This window comes from Lissotriton helveticus, chromosome 12 (genome assembly GCF_964261635.1).
Source record: "Lissotriton helveticus chromosome 12, aLisHel1.1, whole genome shotgun sequence".
In the NCBI taxonomy this organism is placed as follows: Eukaryota; Metazoa; Chordata; class Amphibia; order Caudata; family Salamandridae; genus Lissotriton; species Lissotriton helveticus.
Window position 1 is genome coordinate 685,560,259 of NC_136073.1, and position 18,421 is coordinate 685,578,679.

At 52.1% G+C, this 18,421-nt stretch overlaps 1 protein-coding gene and 1 long non-coding RNA gene across 4 annotated transcripts in view; one reads left to right on the forward strand and one right to left on the reverse strand.

Moving 5' to 3' along the window:
- LOC144799953 (uncharacterized) overlaps positions 1–18,421 on the reverse strand; it is a 924,253-nt gene that overhangs the window by 828,205 nt on the left and 77,627 nt on the right. For both annotated transcript variants that reach the window (XR_013603906.1, XR_013603905.1), the window contains exon 2: positions 4,422–4,466. This is a non-coding gene — a long non-coding RNA (uncharacterized LOC144799953). The remainder of the gene's footprint in view (positions 1–4,421; positions 4,467–18,421) is intronic.
- The window catches only part of FCSK (fucose kinase), a 1,128,763-nt gene that overhangs the window by 756,164 nt on the left and 354,178 nt on the right, over positions 1–18,421 (forward strand). The gene's annotated exons all lie outside the window — the stretch shown is intronic.

Genomic DNA, 18,421 nt, shown 5'->3' on the forward strand with positions numbered 1-18,421 from the left:
CGATAGATGAGGTGATTCGGGATGACCGTGGGAGATATATTGTTCTGGTGGGTAGATATGAGGGCCGCACCCTGTCCCTCTTTAATGTTTATGTCCCCCCAGGCTTGCAAACTGCTACTTTCACTGATTTAGGCCGTGTCTTGTTGGGCCTTCCTGATAGTGTACTCTTTCTTGCCGGTGACTTTAATTCAGTGCTTTCTGGCCTTCACGATCGCCATCCCCCCAGGGATACCCCGCATGCCCAGCGTTGGTTGGGTGGGTTTTTGGATACTTTTGGCCTTGTGGACTGCTGGCGATTGTTACACCCTACTCAGCTTCAATACACTTTTCACTCTGGTGCCCATGGTAGCCTATCTCGGCTAGATTATTTCCTGATGCCCGCTGCCCAGTCGTCGGCGGTCCGTGAGATTATACATTTGCCAAGGGGCATCTCCGACCACTCGCCGCTCTGGCTTCGTTTTGAGGTTGGGATAGAGGCAGTGGGCCGAGTGGCTCCCATTAACCCATGGTATCTCTCCTCCCCTGAGACTCGTGCCCTCTTGCTCAAGTCCATAGATGCTTATTTCCTGGAAAACGAGGGGTCGGTCCCTTCGGCGGTGTCCCTGTGGGAAGCCTTCAAAACTGTGATTCGTGGACAGGCCCTTTCTTTGATTGTTGAAGCTAAGAAAGCCGGGAAGAGGGAGGTAGTGGACCTCGAGGGGGAAATTTCTGCCTTGGAGGACGAGCTGGGATCTGGTGTCACGCCTGAGAAACTTCATGCCCTGGGTCTAAAACAGTTTGCATATAAATCCCTAGTTACTGACGCTGCAAAAGCGATGTTTCGTGAGCAACAAGGCAGATTGTATGATGTTGGTGATAAGGCGGGTAAACTCCTGGCGTGGTTGGACAAGAAAGAAAGAGCTAATCGTGTTGTGCCTGTGATTCAGTCTGCGAGTGGTGAAAATGTGATTGATCCGATCGCCATTGTAGATCGTTTTGCGGAACATTTCCGTATTGTGTATGCTCCTGTGTCTGTGAGGGATGTGGCTGACTCTCGCCTCCTTTTGCGTGATATTGCATTGCCCTGTGTCTCTGATTTGGACCGTATCGCTTTGGACTCCCCCTTTACGGTTGATGAAATAGCTACTGCCATTCGTTCGCTCCGTTCGGGCAAGGCGTTGGGTCCAAATGGTTTGCCTATTGAGTTGTACAAGTTGCGACCCGATAAAATGGCGCCATATCTCCGCGATATGTTTTTGGAATCACGTGAGCGTAACCTCCTTCCCTATGATCAGCGTTTGGCGACGATAGTCGTCATCCCTAAGGACGGTAAACCTCGCGACCTTTGTTCCTCATATAGACCCATCTCCCTGTTAAATGTTGAACCCAAGGTTCTGGCGAAACTTTTGGCGACCCGACTCCTATCGGTTCTTGGGGACTTAGTTCATCCGGATCAATCTGGTTTTATCCCGCATCGCAACACTGCTTTGAATCTACGTCGTCTTCACGGCGTGATAGCGAGGGCGGGGCTACTGACTGAACCGGCCATTTTGGCGTCCTTGGATGCCTCCATGGCCTTTGATACTGTGGAGTGGCCTTATTTATGGGCGGCTCTTGAGAAATTCGGTTTCGGGTGCGAGTTTATTAGCTGGATTAAGTTATTGTATGCGGAACCTTTGGCGCAGGTTGTTGTGAATGGTAGGGTGTCTGCTCCCTTCCCCCTGGGCAGGGGCACCCGCCAAGGTTGCCCCTTGTCCCCGCTACTGTTTGCGCTCGCCCTTGAGCCGTTGGCGGCCTGGCTCCGCTGGGAACCGTCCCTTAAAGGGATCCGCTGGGCCCCGGACTTCGAGGACCGAGTCTCGCTCTATGCGGACGATATCCTCTTGTATCTTACCTCCCCTCGTAAGTCTTTATCTGTTTTATTTGACGTTCTTGTGTCCTTTGGTGCTAACTCGGGCCTCGTAATCAATTGGACCAAGTCCTGTGTGTATGTTTTGTCTGGTGTCTTGCCTCCATTACCGAGCAGGCTCCCTCTTCAGGTGGCCCGGGATGGTTTCAAATACTTGGGAGTTTTCGTTACTCTGGACTCGTCTCTTCGCTTTGATCGTAATCTCCTTCCTCCATTGCTTCGACTGCGTTTGGACGTTGCTCGTTGGCGCAGGCTTCCCTTGTCTCCCCTTGGTCGGGCAGCCCTGTTTAAGATGATGTCGTTACCGAGGTTTCTTTACGCTCTCCAGAATTATTATGATCCTGTCCCTCAGTCCTATTTTCGGGAGATTGAGACCCTTCAGAGACAACTTGTCTGGGATGGACGCCCGCGTATTGCTCTTGCTAAGCTTTCCATTCCTTGGTATGACGGTGGCATTGCACTCCCCGATATTAAGAGGTATTATTGGGCCTCACACTTGTCCGCTATCAACCACATCATGTTCTCGCCGGGTAGTAATCCGGCGTTTGAGATGGATAGACTTCAGCTTCCGGGAGGTGACTTTAACAGAGTGCTTTACTCTCGCCCTGCTGGGCGCCATCTTGTGGGTCCTACGTCGATTGCTTTGGCGGTGTGGCGGGCCGCGACTCGGAGCCTGGGCTGGGAGGATCGCTTGACGTTGGCCACGCCGCTTTATGCTTCCGAACGTCTGGGCGGTCTTTGGTCTACCAAGGGTTTCGATCGCTGGGACATGATTGGAATTTCTAAAGTGGGAGATGTGTATTCCAAGGGCTCTGTGCGAACATTTCAGGCCCTCCAGGCTGAATATGGCTTGAGTGGTCGGGAATTCTTTCGATACCTACAGGTTAGGCACGCCTTGACCGCTGTATTTGCTCCTGGTGAGATTCCGCCTGATTCTTCCCCCCTTGAAGACCGTGTCCTTGACGGACATCTTCCTGACAGCACTATCTCCCTGATTTACAAGAAACTGATTAATACTCGGACTGATCTGTTGGTTCGACTCCGGGAGGCATGGGTTCGTGATGGTTTGGAGCTTGATGACGAGGATTGGCAGTCGGCCCTCTCTTCTCCTAAAGAGGTGGCTATCCCGGCTCGTCTCCGTTTGGTCCAATTGAAGATCCTTCATCGGGTGTATGTTACGGGACCTCGTTTGCTTGTGATGGGTTTTTCTTCTGATGGGTTGTGCAAGCGTGGATGTGGTTTGAGTGCGACTTTCCTACATATTCTTTGGGAATGCCCGATGGTGGTTGCTTACTGGACGGCTGTGCTTGAGGTTATGGCTGTGGTGACAGGGGTGTCCTTGTGTCCGGAACCTCGTCGTTGTCTTTTGAATGTTTGGGAGCCCACTGACTGCTCGGTGGCCCAGACTAGGTGGGCCACCCTGGGTTATATGGTTGCGAAGCGAGATATTGCTCAACTTTGGGGGGCCTCCAAGCCCCCTGAACTATCGAAATGGGAAGACGACATGGATTGGTCTATGTTCCGTGAGAAGACTGTCTACGTGGCTAGGGGCAGACCCAGGGCATGGACTAGGGTGTGGGGTCAATGGAATGAATATCGTGGTGCCATCTGTACTCCTCCCCTTGTGGATGACATTGAGCTTTCCCGGTCTCCTTAGGCGAGCGTTCTTGGAACCTTGCATATAGGGGTTGTGCTGGTTTTCCGGCTCCCCCCCCCCCTTCTTTTTCTCCTTCGTGCCCCGTCCCCCCCCCCCCATCCGGGCTCTTTGGAGCTTATAGCTTTGATTCCATTTTTGTTGCTGTCCCCTCCCGTCCTTTGGGCTGACCTTCAGTAATACACTTTCGCCTTTTTGTGTGTCTGTTCTTTTTTATAAAACAAAATCTGTTTTTGTTCTGTCTATTATATGGAGTATTGCATTGACGATTGATCGTTACCGCTACGGAAGTGTATATTGTGTATTTTCTCCTCTTTAGCGGCTGGCCCGTGTGGTTGTAGGCCCATCCTTGTATTTTATTGCATACTCAAATAAAGGTTTTTAAAAAAAAAAAAAAAAAAAAAAAAAAAAGCGGGTAGTCCATGTTACTGCTACTAATAAACTAAATAAATACCTTGTGAAAAACTCTTTACTTTGTACATGCTGGTTGTGGGAAAGCACGTCGTGGGTGGAATAGGGGAAAACCATTAAATAAAATAGTGCTCACAGCCTAAATAAAGCAAACCGTGTAACACAAGTAAAAAGTCCAGTCCTCTTGGGCGGTTAAAAATGCAGACAAGGCGTTACTAAGGAGGGACTAAGAAGCGTATTAACGGATCAGAAGCACCCATTTACAAAGGACAGTAACACGACCCAATTGAAAAGATGGGTGGGGAGTGGGCGGAGCTTCAAGTCCATACCTTAATACAGCATGCCTCACAGAGCAGTGCATGTGCTGCCCAGGCTCGACCTAAAAACAGATAGAAACCCTTCAAGACTTCATCAGTGAAGCTGGTCAACATGTGCATTAAGGCCACACTAAAATACCAATACACTTACCAAATGGACATTTTCTGTCTTTTGGTTGCCTGTGTTGGTGGTATCCTGCCAGATAAAGCACATAAGCAGGATTAGTGATGGTGTTAAACCTCAAGTATATATGGGCAATGTGTTCTAAAGCAACACACAATACAAGATCAACAAATAGCATTTCAAGGAGATAAATCCTCAGGAGTCCGAAGTAAATAAAACATGCAGGCTTATTTAGATAATTCAGGAGATATACAGATGGCAAAATAAGATTCATAATAAATTACTATAGGGAATTAGCATAAGGCTCAATCAGATGCAGTAGTACATAACATGAAGTCAAGGTATAAGACAAACCGACAAGAGATCTGCCTCTAAAGCCAGGGAGTCAGAAGACGTCCTCACCTCCAGAAATACATAATTTTATGGCCTACTTTACAATGGAAGTGAATGGAAACTGCACAGTCAGCACAGGATGAGTAAATGTAGAAATGAATGACAAATCACAGATAAGAATTGTACAACGTCACATAGTGCAACCGTTCTACCACTAGCCCCTAACTGAATATTAATGTGCCGTATTCCAACCTTATGTCATCACTTGTGGGAGACAAACTTGTTACAAAACTATGGAACTCACACATGTCAAAAGCTACAGTCAGGAAAAGCCTTGAATGTTGCAAAGTTTTATTCCATGATTCTTCAAGAACAGCATGTCAATACAAAGCATTACAAGTGCACGTTTTGGTTACATGTAGTGAACAGAATAAGAAATGAAAACAAACCTTATGGCTGCAACACGAAACAAGATGGGGTCGAGGCCCAGTCATGTCAAGCATAAGAAATACAGGTTTGCAATGTGCAGTGTTTTCGTTTTGGTGCAGAATTGTATACAATGTTGAGCATACATTGTTATAAAATTGTATCAGCTTTTTCATCTGTGGTTAGTCACAGATCGGTAGGTGCTGTAGATAGGCAAACTCCTATCCTTTGTGTATGTATGTCTGTGGCATTTCTACAGTGGTAACTTAGCCAAAAGACAGCTGAGTGCTCACAGGGTCAAAGATAAGAATAACATCAACACGCAGGAGTTTGGTTGTGGAATGTTAATGCACTGTGCTGTGATGTAGTGGTTTTTAAAGAGGCGTGTCTTCAACTGTTTCCAATAGCGGCTGATGTAAGGGAAATGTGGTGGGGAAGAGCAGCGCAAGGAGGGGTGGGGTGGGGGGGGCAGCGCGACAGGGTTGAAATTTAAAAAAAATCACAGGCTCCCAGCTTCCCCTGCGGCCAATCGTAACGCAGCTCTCACCATGAGAGTCGTGTAGAAATTGGGCAAAGCACACTGGTTTCGGGACATGGGACCCTGCACCTGCTGATCTCTCCACCCAGCATTACAGCTGGGTTAGAGAGATGTTAGTGTGCATGATGGTTTGGTCGGCCCCAAAAGGCGGCCAAACCGTCATGTACACTGACAGCAGAGCCTCCTCGCCCTGCTCCAGCCCTGTGGCCCGTCCCCAGGACAGCCGTTTGTCTTTGCGGGTAGTGGGGCGATGCTCCTCCGCCATAGCCGGAGGAGCAATCCCTGTTTCCTAAACAGAACCAGCACTGGGGCAGTCTTAATGGATACAGGGCTGCTGTTCCAGATCCTGGGTGCATAGGCGAAATGGCCTGTTGCCTTAATTTCTCTTTTTAAGCTTCTTAGTCTGTAGTCCATGGGTCTTTAAACTGGGGGGCCTGAAGTGTCCTAGGGGGTGGGTTGGTGGAGGGCCACCAGGCTCTGGCCAAAAGAAGCATTATGCTGATAGCAGTGATTTTTTTAAGTGGTGAAAAATGAGCGGCAGTAGGCCACTTTCTAATGGGCCATCACTAACATCGTTTGTCATTTATATCCTAGCTGGGAACAGGGCCGGACTGGGAGTCACAACCGGTCCTGGCGAAGTGCTCGGCCGGCCCCCCCTCCCCAATCGGGGGGGTTGTGGGTGACGCCGAGGTCTTTGCCGGGCCGGTTTTTGGCCGATTTTGGTACAGGGCCGATTTTGCAGCTATGCTGCTAAAACGGCCCTGTAACAAAACCGGCCCCCAGGGACCCAAAACCGCCCCCCACCCGTGCGGCGCACCGGGGGATTGCCCGGTGCCCGCTATGGCCAGTCCGGCCCTGGCTGGGAATGTGTCAAAAGGAAAGGAATTCCAAATATTCTTCAAAGCCCCCTCCCCATTTCTAATAATCACACTGTGGATATCTTTTCACGTTAGCAAGGGCTGCCTGACCAAAATAGAATGTTTGGCAAGCATGTATTTGAATGCATTTTTAAAATGGTTACAGAACTTCACTGTAATGTTTAAATAAGTCTCGACATATTTAAATATTGCCAATTTAATAGTCTGTCGAGCCTAGAGCAGTGCATGCGCTGCTTGCTCAACTTTTAGTAAGGGGCTTTTTAAAGTGCTACCAGAGGCTTGTGCTGGCCTAAAGCTTGCGTGCATGTGCGCGTGCACACGCGCAGCCGCCATCTGTCTTTTTTCCGTCATGATAATTGAGTGAGTGCATCGCGATCACTTTCACTTTCGGCGCCCGCGAGGCCAATGCTCTCCCTTTAACCTGCCGGGCCAGAGGAGATGCTGTGTTATGTGCTGCTGGCGCTGCTCTGCTTGCTCGGGGGACTCTGCTCACTTCTTTACGCCGCATTCTGCCAACTCACAGGCTCCGGGCACGCAGTGCCGGCCAGCAGACACCTTCAACGCGACTGGATGCTCCAGAGGGCGTATGTAGACGGAAATGTAAAGTGCGGACATGGTGCTGCAGGGCTCAAGACCAATCACGGAGAACATCATCGGTGAAGGTAAATGCCGCCGCAGAGCAGCTACTAACATCCTCTCCGCTATCAGCAGTTCGGACAGCAGACATTTTTAAATATTACGCTGTGCTTCAGGGCGGGGGTACCATTATGTGGTGACTTAGCACTACTGCAGACTTTTACCCCTTCAATTTGCTTCCATCACAGAATCATCTTATAGATTCCTTTGGCAATGGCACCACCAGCTGCATAGTAAAAAAAACCATGACACAATTTACCCTCCCCCCCGGCCAAGATTGCCGCAAAAAGTACACCTTGTAACGGAGAAACATGAGGCAGATAAAGTGCCCGCTCTCTGTTCAAAGGGGTCTCTGCCTAAGCGATACCAAATAGTTATCAGAAATGTACCATTCGAGCTACACTTTAAATGTGCTTTGTTGGACAGGCCCCACGAAGGGCTCGCTCCCTCCCCGCACGACAGGGCCCAGACACCGGCTCTCCGGGGGCTACCCGCAGAAGCAACCCGCAACCCGTCCCCTCCGGGACGCCTGCTCCCGGAGGTCTCTGTGTCACGGGCCCGGGCCCCCGTCAGCCCCATTGCCCGGCCCAGCCGCCATCTTGGACACTGCACCACGCGGCCGCGTGGCCTCAGCTCGACCCCAACCCTGGGCCCGGCCAGGCCCCGCCATCCCGGCACCACCATCCATCCAGGAGGTGAACGGACCACTTGGCAGGCTAATGGGAGAAAGAAGTGTCGATGGCTCTCCCCCGCCAGGTGCCGATCGCCCCCAGCCTCCCCGGGTGCTGGCTCCACCCCCCTGCTGGGTGTCTGGACTCCCTCATCCCGGACCTCCCGACCTCCCAGTGCGAGGGTCCGGACATCAAAGGGCGCCAGACCTATAACCGAGGCAGCCCCAGAGCAGGAAGGCAGTTGTATCCTGGAGTCGAGAGACACCGAGAAGAACTCATCCTTGACGGACTGCTGGCGCTGCCGCAGCCCTGCCTTGTGAACTATCGTCCTGCCTGCTGGCGCTGCCGCGGCCTTCTGCAACCTTCATCCTCGTGGGACCTGCTGGCGCTGCCGCGGCCCGTTGTACCTTCCATCCTCGTTGGGACCTGCTGGCGCTGCCGCGGCCCGTTGCCACCTACGATCTCTTCGGGACCTGCTGGCGCTGCCGCGGTCCGACCCGTCCGACCACCGAGCTCGAGGATTGTGAGCTACCGTCGTTTCACCTCAGTACCCGTAGGTACCAAGACTGTCCCGCTACCCCCTTCCCCTACTAGAGACTAGAATTGAGAGGATCATCGTGTCCTGATCTCCTTGTATCGTACTACCTTACTTCAAGAACTGCCTATAAAAGGTGTTACTCTGATCTTCGTGTGGTGTCCTTCTGTGGGGGGGGAAGTTACTTGTCTGTACGATCGCTGGAGACGGCCCTCACCGGAGGCCTCTCCCCTTGTGCTCGACCGACCCTCCAGGTCCCCGTCTAACATTGGTGGCCAGCGGCGCGATCCGAACCAACGCGTAAACCGTACAGAGAGTAACTCACCCTACGACTAATCCACAATGACGACCAGAGAGAGCGGATCTGCAGAGAAATTCCAGATGGAAAAACTGGAAGAGTACAACCACCGAGAGCTAAAACAATTTTGCATAGAACTAGGCATTGCCACCACCGGTCTGAGCACGAAAGAGGACTTCAAACACGCCCTAGAATCCTGGGCAGAGACAAATATCGCCGGACCCCGGGACCCCGAAGCCCCGGAAACAAACACCACTCTGACGGAAGAAAGGAGAACGGATCTCTCCCGGGAAGAGATCCGAGAACGAGAGAAAAATAGACTACACGAGTTAGAGCTGGCACGGCTCAAATTAGACGGAGAATTGAAACTGGCAGAACAAAAGATGAACTTAGAACACTTACGGCTCCAAGAAGAGCGAGAGGAGAAGCAGAGACAGAGAGAACTCGAAGAAAAAAAACTGGCATACGAACACGAGTGCAAGCTAGCGGAGATAGAAATGCGCAAACAGAACAAAGACCTAGGGGTGCCCGAGCAACCGCGCCCCCCAGGTACTACCGAACAGAAGGTCCACATCCCCAAGGATGTGGTCCGTGAATACTATCGGAACGACGACATACAGCAGTGGTTCAAGGCCTACGAGATCGCCATGACTGCCCACCGAATCGCTCGAAGTGACTGGGGAGCTGGTCTATGGGGGAGATTCGTCAATGAAGGCCGGGATGCCCTGCTGCAGCTTCCGGACCATCAAATGACGTCCTATGACCACATGAAGGCCGCCCTCCTCAGTCGATATGGGCTGACGCCCGAGATGTACCGCCAGAGGTTCCGCAACTGCACCCGGATCCCGGGTACAACCTGGATAGAATATGTAAACCTACGAACAGCTCTTCAACCTCATTGTGTGGGAGCACCTCTCCAACAACTGCTTCGTCGAGCTCAGGCAGCACCTCCTCGACAGTAAATTGACTGACCCACGGCAGCTCGCCGCCGAGGCTGACCGATGGGAGAGCACCCGAGTGACCCGGAGTGGGCCAAACGAGCAGAACAGAACCAACCAAGGTCATCATCGTCCCCGAGGAGGAGGAGGAGGAGGACAGGGCCGGGGCAGAGACGCCGTCCCGGCCGCTCCCGTCAACAACACCCCGCCCCCGGCCGGCCGGGGCAACCCCCCGATGCGCCCGGGGTTCCGAGCCAACGTTACGTGTCATCGATGCCAGCGAGTCGGCCACTATGCCAGTGACCCGACCTGCCCAAAGAACCAGACTCCCGGACCCCGCCAGGTGGCTGCCGCCGCCCTAGGAGAAGAGCAAGTCTCCGAAGAGCCTGAAGAGTATGAGCAGGAGCAGCCCGAGTGGGAACCTGCCGCCATGACCCTGGCCTGCCTAGGGGGAAGAGACCTGATCCCGCGGGCTCCCCTACCAGCCAACACCAGGAAATACAGCCAGTGGGTGAACATAAATGGGCGTAAGGCCGAAGCCCTGCGTGACACAGGGGCCAGTGTGACGGCCGTCCGTTGTCACCTGGTGACCCCAGAACAAATCCTGCCAAACGTTCTTTGCCCCGTCCGATCAGCCGACAATTCGGAGAGCCTGTGTCGGATGGCCTGCGTCCCCTTCGAATGGGGAGGAGTCTCCGGTATGTTAAAAGTGACTGTCCGCGACGATGCCCCCGTGGACTGCCTCCTGGGGAACGATCTCGAGAGTTCCCCGTGGGCAGCCGTTGAAAGAAGAGAGCACCTGGGGATGTTAGGCCTCCCGGGCTGGGCGTGCGTAACAACCCGGTCCATGGCCGCCGACACCATCCCTAGATCTGAAGAACCCGAATGGCCAGCACCTCCTCCCCCGATCGCTTCAGAGGGAGACTCCTTCCCTGCGGACACCCCGGAACAAACCCACGAAGAGCCCGCTCAGCCCCAAGACCTCCCGGACCTGGCTCAGTGGCGTCAGGAAGGGGGGCCCACCCAAGAACAATTCCGGCAAGAGCAAAAGACATGTCCCTCCCTCGAGGGACTGCGACAGCAAGCGCTCGCCCAGGGCACAGGAGACACCGCAGGGGCCCACTGGATCTATTGGGACAATGACCTACTGTACAGCGAACAAAGAATAGCGGAGCTGGGGGCCAGTCGAGTGCTGGTGGTGCCCCTCCGTTTCAGAGACTTCCTTCTGAACTTGGCCCATGATGTCCCCCTGGCTGGACACTTGGGGCAAGACAAAACATACAACCGCCTGGTGACTCACTTTTACTGGCCGAAAATGAGAAATGACGTCTCCACCCACTGCCGGTCCTGCCCGACCTGCCAGGCCAGCGGGAAGAGCGGCCGCAAACTCAAGGCACCTCTGCAACCATTCCCCGTTGTGACCACCCCGTTCGAAAGGGTGGGAATAGACATTGTGGGGCCCCTGGACCCCCGAACAGCACAAGGGCATCGATTCATCCTGGTCCTGGTGGACCACGCCACCCGCTATCCTGAGGCGGTTCCCCTTCGAACTGTAACAGCACCAGTAGTAGGTCGAGCCTTAATGGGGATCTTCTCTCGAGTGGGCTTCCCCAGGGAAGTCGTCAGCGACAGGGGCACGAACTTTATCTCCAAATATATGAAATCCCTATGGCAACAGTGCGGAGTCACCTACCAATTCACAACCCCCTATCACCCGCAAGGAAACGGACTGGTCGAGCGGTTCAACCGCACTCTCAAGGGGATGATCATGGGGCTGAAAGAACCCCTACGCCGCCAGTGGGACGTGCTACTACCGTGCCTCCTCTTCGCCTACCGAGAAGTCCCCCAGAAGTCCCTCGGCTTCAGCCCTTTCGAACTCCTGTACGGACACCCTGTTCGCGGGCCTCTCAGCCTAGTTAAAGAAGAGTGGGAAATGGCCCCCCTGAAGACCCCTCCAGACGTCTACAAGTACCTCCTGACCCTCCGTAATCAGACCCGGCGAATCAGAGAGCTCGCCAAAGCCAATCTTGAAGCCAGTCAGGAGGACATGAAGAAGTGGTACGATCAACATGCCTCCTCCATCGAATTCGAGTCGGGCCAGCAGGTATGGGTGATGTCCCCCATCGAACCTTGTGCCTTACAGGACAAATGGACGGGGCCCTTCAAGGTGATCGAGCGTAAGAGCCCCGTCACCTACCTCATCGACATGGAATCCCCCCGGAACCCCCTCCGGGTCCTCCACGCCAACAGACTCAAACCCCACTTCGTGCGCTCGGAGTTCAGCCTGCTGATGGCTACAGACAGTGGGGCAGAAGAGGACTCCGAGCCCCTCCCTGACCTACTGGGGGCCGGGGAAAAAGATGGTTCGGTGGACGGGGTCCAACTCTCCGAGGCTCTGACCCCGGAGCAGCGCCAAGACTGTCGGGCCCTCCTGCTGCAATTTGCAAACCTATTCTCCCTCACACCCGGGGTCACCCCCTGGTGTCTGCACGACGTGGACACTGGCGACAGTCCTCCTATCCGACACCGGCCGTACCGGGTACCAGATCGGGTACGCACCTGCATCCAAGAAGAAGTCTCCAAGATGCTCGCACTCTGAGTCATCGAACCCTCTGACAGCCCCTGGGCCAGCCCGGTTGTACTGGTCCCCAAAGCTGCGGCCCCGGGCACCACACCCGAGCTCCGGTTCTGCGTCGACTATCGGGGTCTGAACGCTGTCACCCGAACCGACGCTCACCCCATCCCCCGAGCCGACGAACTAGTTGACCGCATGGGGGCGGCCCGCTACCTAAGCATCTTCGACCTGACGGCGGGCTACTGGCAGATCGGCCTCACCCCCAGGGCACAAGAACGATCCGCTTTCTCCACCCCGGATGGACACTACCATTTCAGAGTGATGCCATTCGGCATGAAAAACGGTCCAGCCACGTTTCAACGACTTGTGAACCAGGTATTGGCGGGCCTCGAAGAGTTCAGCGCCACATACCTGGACGACATCGCGGTGTATAGCCGCCACTGGTCAGACCACCTCCGCCACCTCCGAGGGGTCCTCCAATGGGCCGGCCTCACAATCAAGGCCAACAAGTGCCAAATCGGCCAGGGGTCCGTGACCTACCTCGGACACCAAGTGGGGAGCGGTCTGGTGGCCCCCCTCCAGCTCAAGATCGCTGCCATCCAGTCCTGGCGCCCCCCCGTAACCCAAACCGAGGTCCGAGCCTTCTTGGGGCTCACCGGATACTATCGGCGGTTCGTAAAGGACTATGGCAGCATTGTGGGGCCCCTCACGGAACTCACATCCAAGACCAACCCAAAAACAGTCAACTGGACTCCCGACTGTCAAGCGGCCTTCGAGAGGCTGAAGGCCGCCATGTGCACCGCTCCTGTGCTCCAGGCCCCCGACTACAGCCGTGAGTTCATCGTCCAGACGGATGCCTCAGACCATGGCATCGGGGCCGTCCTCTCCCAACTGAACCCCGAGGGAGTCGACCAACCAGTGGCCTTCATCAGCAGACGCCTCCTGCCCCGAGAACAGCGCTGGAGCACCATTGAGCGAGAGGCCTTCGCAGTAGTATGGGCCCTCAAGAAGCTCCGGCCTTACCTCTTCGGAACCCACTTCCGGGTACAAACAGATCATCGGCCCCTGCAATGGCTAATGCAAATGCGGGGGGAGAACCCCAAACTATTGCGATGGTCCATCTCCCTGCAGGGGATGGACTTCACTGTGGAGCATCGCCCTGGCCAAGACCACGCCAACGCGGATGGCCTGTCCCACTTTTTCCGCCTCGACGAGGAGAGTCCCCAAGAGGATGGGTGACTCTCCCCGCCTTCAGCTGGGGGGGACGCATGTTGGACAGGCCCCACGAAGGGCTCGCTCCCTCCCCGCACGACAGGGCCCAGACACCGGCTCTCCGGGGGCTACCCGCAGAAGCAACCCGCAACCCGTCCCCTCCGGGACGCCTGCTCCCGGAGATCTCTGTGTCACGGGCCCGGGCCCCCGTCAGCCCCATTGCCCGGCCCAGCCGCCATCTTGGACACTGCACCACGCGGCCGCGTGGCCTCAGCTCGACCCCAACCCTGGGCCCGGCCAGGCCCCGCCATCCCGGCACCACCATCCATCCAGGAGGTGAACGGACCACTTGGCAGGCTAATGGGAGAAAGAAGTGTCGATGGCTCTCCCCCGCCAGGTGCCGATCGCCCCCAGCCTCCCCGGATGCTGGCTCCACCCCCCTGCTGGGTGTCTGGACTCCCTCATCCCGGACCTCCCGACCTCCCAGTGCGAGAGTCCGGACATCAAAGGGCGCCAGACCTATAACCGAGGCAGCCCCAGAGCAGGAAGGCAGTTGTATCCTGGAGTCGAGAGACACCGAGAAGAACTCATCCTTGACGGACTGCTGGCGCTGCCACAGCCCTGCCTTGTGAACTATCGTCCTGCCTGCTGGCGCTGCCGCGGCCTTCTGCAACCTTCATCCTCGTGGGACCTGCTGGCGCTGCCGCGGCCCGTTGTACCTTCCATCCTCGTTGGGACCTGCTGGCGCTGCCGCGGCCCGTTGCCACCTACGATCTCTTCGGGACCTGCTGGCGCTGCCGCGGTCCGACCCGTCCGACCACCGAGCTCGAGGATTGTGAGCTACCGCCGTTTCACCTCAGTACCCGTAGGTACCAAGACTGTCCCGCTACCCCCTTCCCCTACTAGAGACTAGAATTGAGAGGATCATCGTGTCCTGATCTCCTTGTATCGTACTACCTTACTTCAAGAACTGCCTATAAAAGGTGTTACTCTGATCTTCGTGTGGTGTCCATCTGTGGGGGGGGAAGTTACTTGTCTGTACGATCGCTGGAGACGGCCCTCACCGGAGGCCTCTCCCCTTGTGCTCGCCCGACCCTCCAGGTCCCCGTCTAACATGCTTCATTTGTTTTCTCCTTAATACCTCATATATCCGCAAACAACGTTCACATTAAAGAATGTTTTTATTTCTTTTAACAATTGAAAAACCTGATTTGGCCAATTATGTTCACCATCTCGACCATAATGTGCTACAAATATATTTTTCTTTGCATTGTATTTAGACCATGGGTCTATTTATTGCTCTGAACAGATTTGCTTTATTTAGAAAGGATTTAATCTGCAACTCTAGTCGTAATTTTTTTAACGAGATTACACACGATATATGATTTTATATTTTCTGTGGAAACTTCTTTAAGTATGAGAGGAGAATGGTTCAAGAAGAAAATGACTGCCAGTGTAATATATTTTGCACTAGTCAACATTTTGGGAAATGGCATTGTAACCAGGTGACTGGTAATCAGGAAAACTACAAGGAAACGGACTGGTGGTCTTTCAATGACGAGGAATTCCTTGATCCTTCCTCACAGGACGAGCACTGTTCGTGGCGAGCCCTTCCCGAGGAAATGCAGGACGGCCCCTTTAACTGGCAGACTAACAGGAACGCAGATTCCGCCCACCTTGACGTTTCCTGCCTCACATTGGATAAGAGGCCGGAACAACAGGAGTTGGCGTGTGACGTCACCGGACTTGGGGTACACCGAGGGAAGGAAGACGCGGAGGAAGGTGAACGGGCAGGAGGAGAGGAGAACGCCAAACCAGGACGAGAAGCAGACGAAATTGGGGAAGGAGACGCGCTGCTTACCGAAGAAGACGAGCCAGGAGGCCAACGGGACCGCGCTGCGCCGTGCCACACTCCCGAGGGAGGAGTGTGGCTCCGACAGGTGCGTGACAGGTTCTCGAGCTGGGTGGGACGGCGGGGTTATCTGTCCGCAGTAAAGCGAACCACTGCTTCCTAGTAGACCTGCACACCCCCATACCTTGTAAATACCTTCCCTCCCTTCACTTCACTATATCGCGGTAAAGCCTTATCACGAAAAGGTGTCCCTCACTCCCTGGTACCCCTGAAGTATAGCTAGAGGACGAGAAATAATCGGTCCTTTTCTTTCTTTTTGGTGTCTCCCGGAAATACTGCGAGAGAGGCTCCTTGGGGAGAAGCGCCATCTGGACCAAGACAGACTTTGGATATAGCAACCACACCAGTCGGCATCACGGATACTGCCGAGTTTGCTAAAGAGAGACTGACTTTGAGAAAAAAGAAGTTGCATGTGAAAATAAAACCCGCTTTACCCAGACACCGTGTCCAGCCCATTCCTGACCCCTCCTTACAGGCATATTGCAAAATGTGTTAATTTATTAAGTACATACATTTTCCTCTCAAAATTGAAATTTTACCTGTTTCTACTTTGAATTCATGAAGTCAACTTTTTCACTATTTGAAGACTTCAAAGTTATCGACTCTTGTTATCTAACATCTTGCCGTTTGGCTAAAGACGTCCGGTTTCAGTCGGTTATGATGATGGCACTTAATAGTTTCACGCCTAGCATGACATGACCTTGGTTTGACATTCGTATTTTTCTTGTACGTTATTAACGAAAAAAGAGTTTTGAGGAGCCGTACAGAGAGAGGGATTGTGCCTACGCCTAAATGTTGGTTGCCATGAGTACTGCTTTTGATTGGACAAAAGGTGTCCGCTTCTCTTGAAAAGGAGTGCTTGTATTACAGTTTATGCCTTAAGGAAAGGTATGCCCAGCGAAACCGGACTGAGTTGGTTATAGTGACAAGCAGTTGATCAAGACTCGAGCTGTGTTATATGAAAGGTTAGGACTAAGGAAGTAGGCCTGGCTCATTTATTGTAAAAAAAAATGTTTAAATGTGAAAGCTACTAGGCCTTTTAAGATTGGCTTGTCATTACACTGTATTAAAGACAGTAGACCGTACTTTTGTTACAGGACATCTTACAGCTTACCACAGTAGACAAGGGTTTTGCTGTTTACCCCCAGTGACAATACATAAGGTTGAAGATGCGCAGTTTAAGAACCCTTGATATTCTGTTTTAAACAAGCATTGGCATAGCCAATAGGTCTTGCCTTTGGGACCTTTGTTAGTAAAAAGAACTGAAGTGTAAGACTTCACGTTTACATTTACTGCATCCTAAAAACAAAAACGTGAAGTATTATACTTACTTACAAGGTCCCAAAAGCGAGACCTATTGGCTATGCCAATGCTTGTTTTTCTTTGCCACGGGGGGGCTGCATTAAAAAGTTTGAAGACCATATATATATATATATATACATATATATGGTCTTCAAACTTTATATATATATACACACACACACACTTTATTCCGGCTGAAAGCCATCAAAGTAATACCTAGACATAATTAAAACAGTTTGTGACACAAAAAGTATACACTCGTTACATTGAGATCACAGTGACTGACTACATATGCAAATTACTGAGTATCTTAAACCAGATTTGTCTAATACATTGCAAGAGCTACTCAAGAGTAAAAGTTGTTTTATTAAAGAGTGCAATACGGAGAACATAAAAATCATAGGGATACCAGCCTAAGTCATCATAGTAAAGTGCAAATGCAATTTGGTTTTAGCAGCATCAAATATAAAGTATAAAGGCAGTTCCCGAAAAACACTCTTTCATATTGCGCGAGAAAGATACATGAATATATTAAAAACTTTTTAAAACAGTGAAGTACTTAATAATAGTTAAAACCTCAGTGCATATTCAAGATTTTAAACTCTTCTATTCTGCCCCACAAAGCCTACAAGCCATTTTAATTGGCCAAAGCGGAGATTTGTTTAGATTTAATTCTCCAAACCGAAGATAAAATCCAGGAGACAGCAAACACAATCTGCACCTTTGTGTCGCTTCTAAAAATTCTTAGGACTTCCCAATAGTGAACCGCACCAATAAACTTACATACTGCAATAATCCACCTCCTACAAGGCAGTGCGTACCTTGGACAGATGAAGAAGTGTTCCTCTGTCTCCTGGAGCAACGGGCAGTGTGGACTGTGAGATGGTGAGGAGCCCCCTTTATCCTATTTTGATGTGAAAGATCTCAATGGCAAAATACCAATTGTAAATTTTACATATAAACATTTAGCCTGAAACGGGCAAACTCTATTCAAGTATGGCTTGAAGTTAGGGAAACACTTGTAATTTAAAATCATTTGGTGATACTCCCCTGTTTGTGATATCTACTCATTTCTGCTGGTGAGTTTCAAACATCTTCAAATGGAATCATTTCACACAAGTGTCATTAGCCTGAGCCACGGGGTGCGCACATGTCGATCAAGTCTTATCAGCTCCACCAGAGCTTCTCTATAGGGTGTCAACTCTAAGGCAGTCCAAAAGGCCGACCCAATTCAATAATGGTTTAAAGGTTGCTGCCAGATGGATTTTATTTAGCGCTAAATCAAATAGTATAAGGGGGGGTGCTCTTGGGTAGGTTAAATAGCATCCTGATAAACTTCTTTTCAGTCTGTGTAAGCAGAGATGCATCAGCATAGTCCCAAAGTTCAGCACTGTAAGTGACTGCTGCCATTGCAGTAGCTCTGTATACTTCGAGAACTGGAGCCACGGAACCCTCAGATGTGGCCTTATATTCCCTACCAATTGCCAACACCCTTTGATGAAGAATGGCTCTACTTTTTCCTATTTGTGAGCCCCAAGACAGGTGTCCCCCAGTCTTAGTCCAAAGTAATCAAAACTTTTTACTCATTCCAATTGAACCCCCTCCATCGTCATCCTCCCTCTAAGGGATCAATGGGGATTCATTGCCTTAAATTCTGACTTACAGGAAATTATCTGGAGAATTCTTGATGTACAAAACGCTGCAAAAGAATCTAACACAGATTGGAGGCCCATCGGTGTTCTGGATATAAGGAGCATGTAGTCAGCAAACATA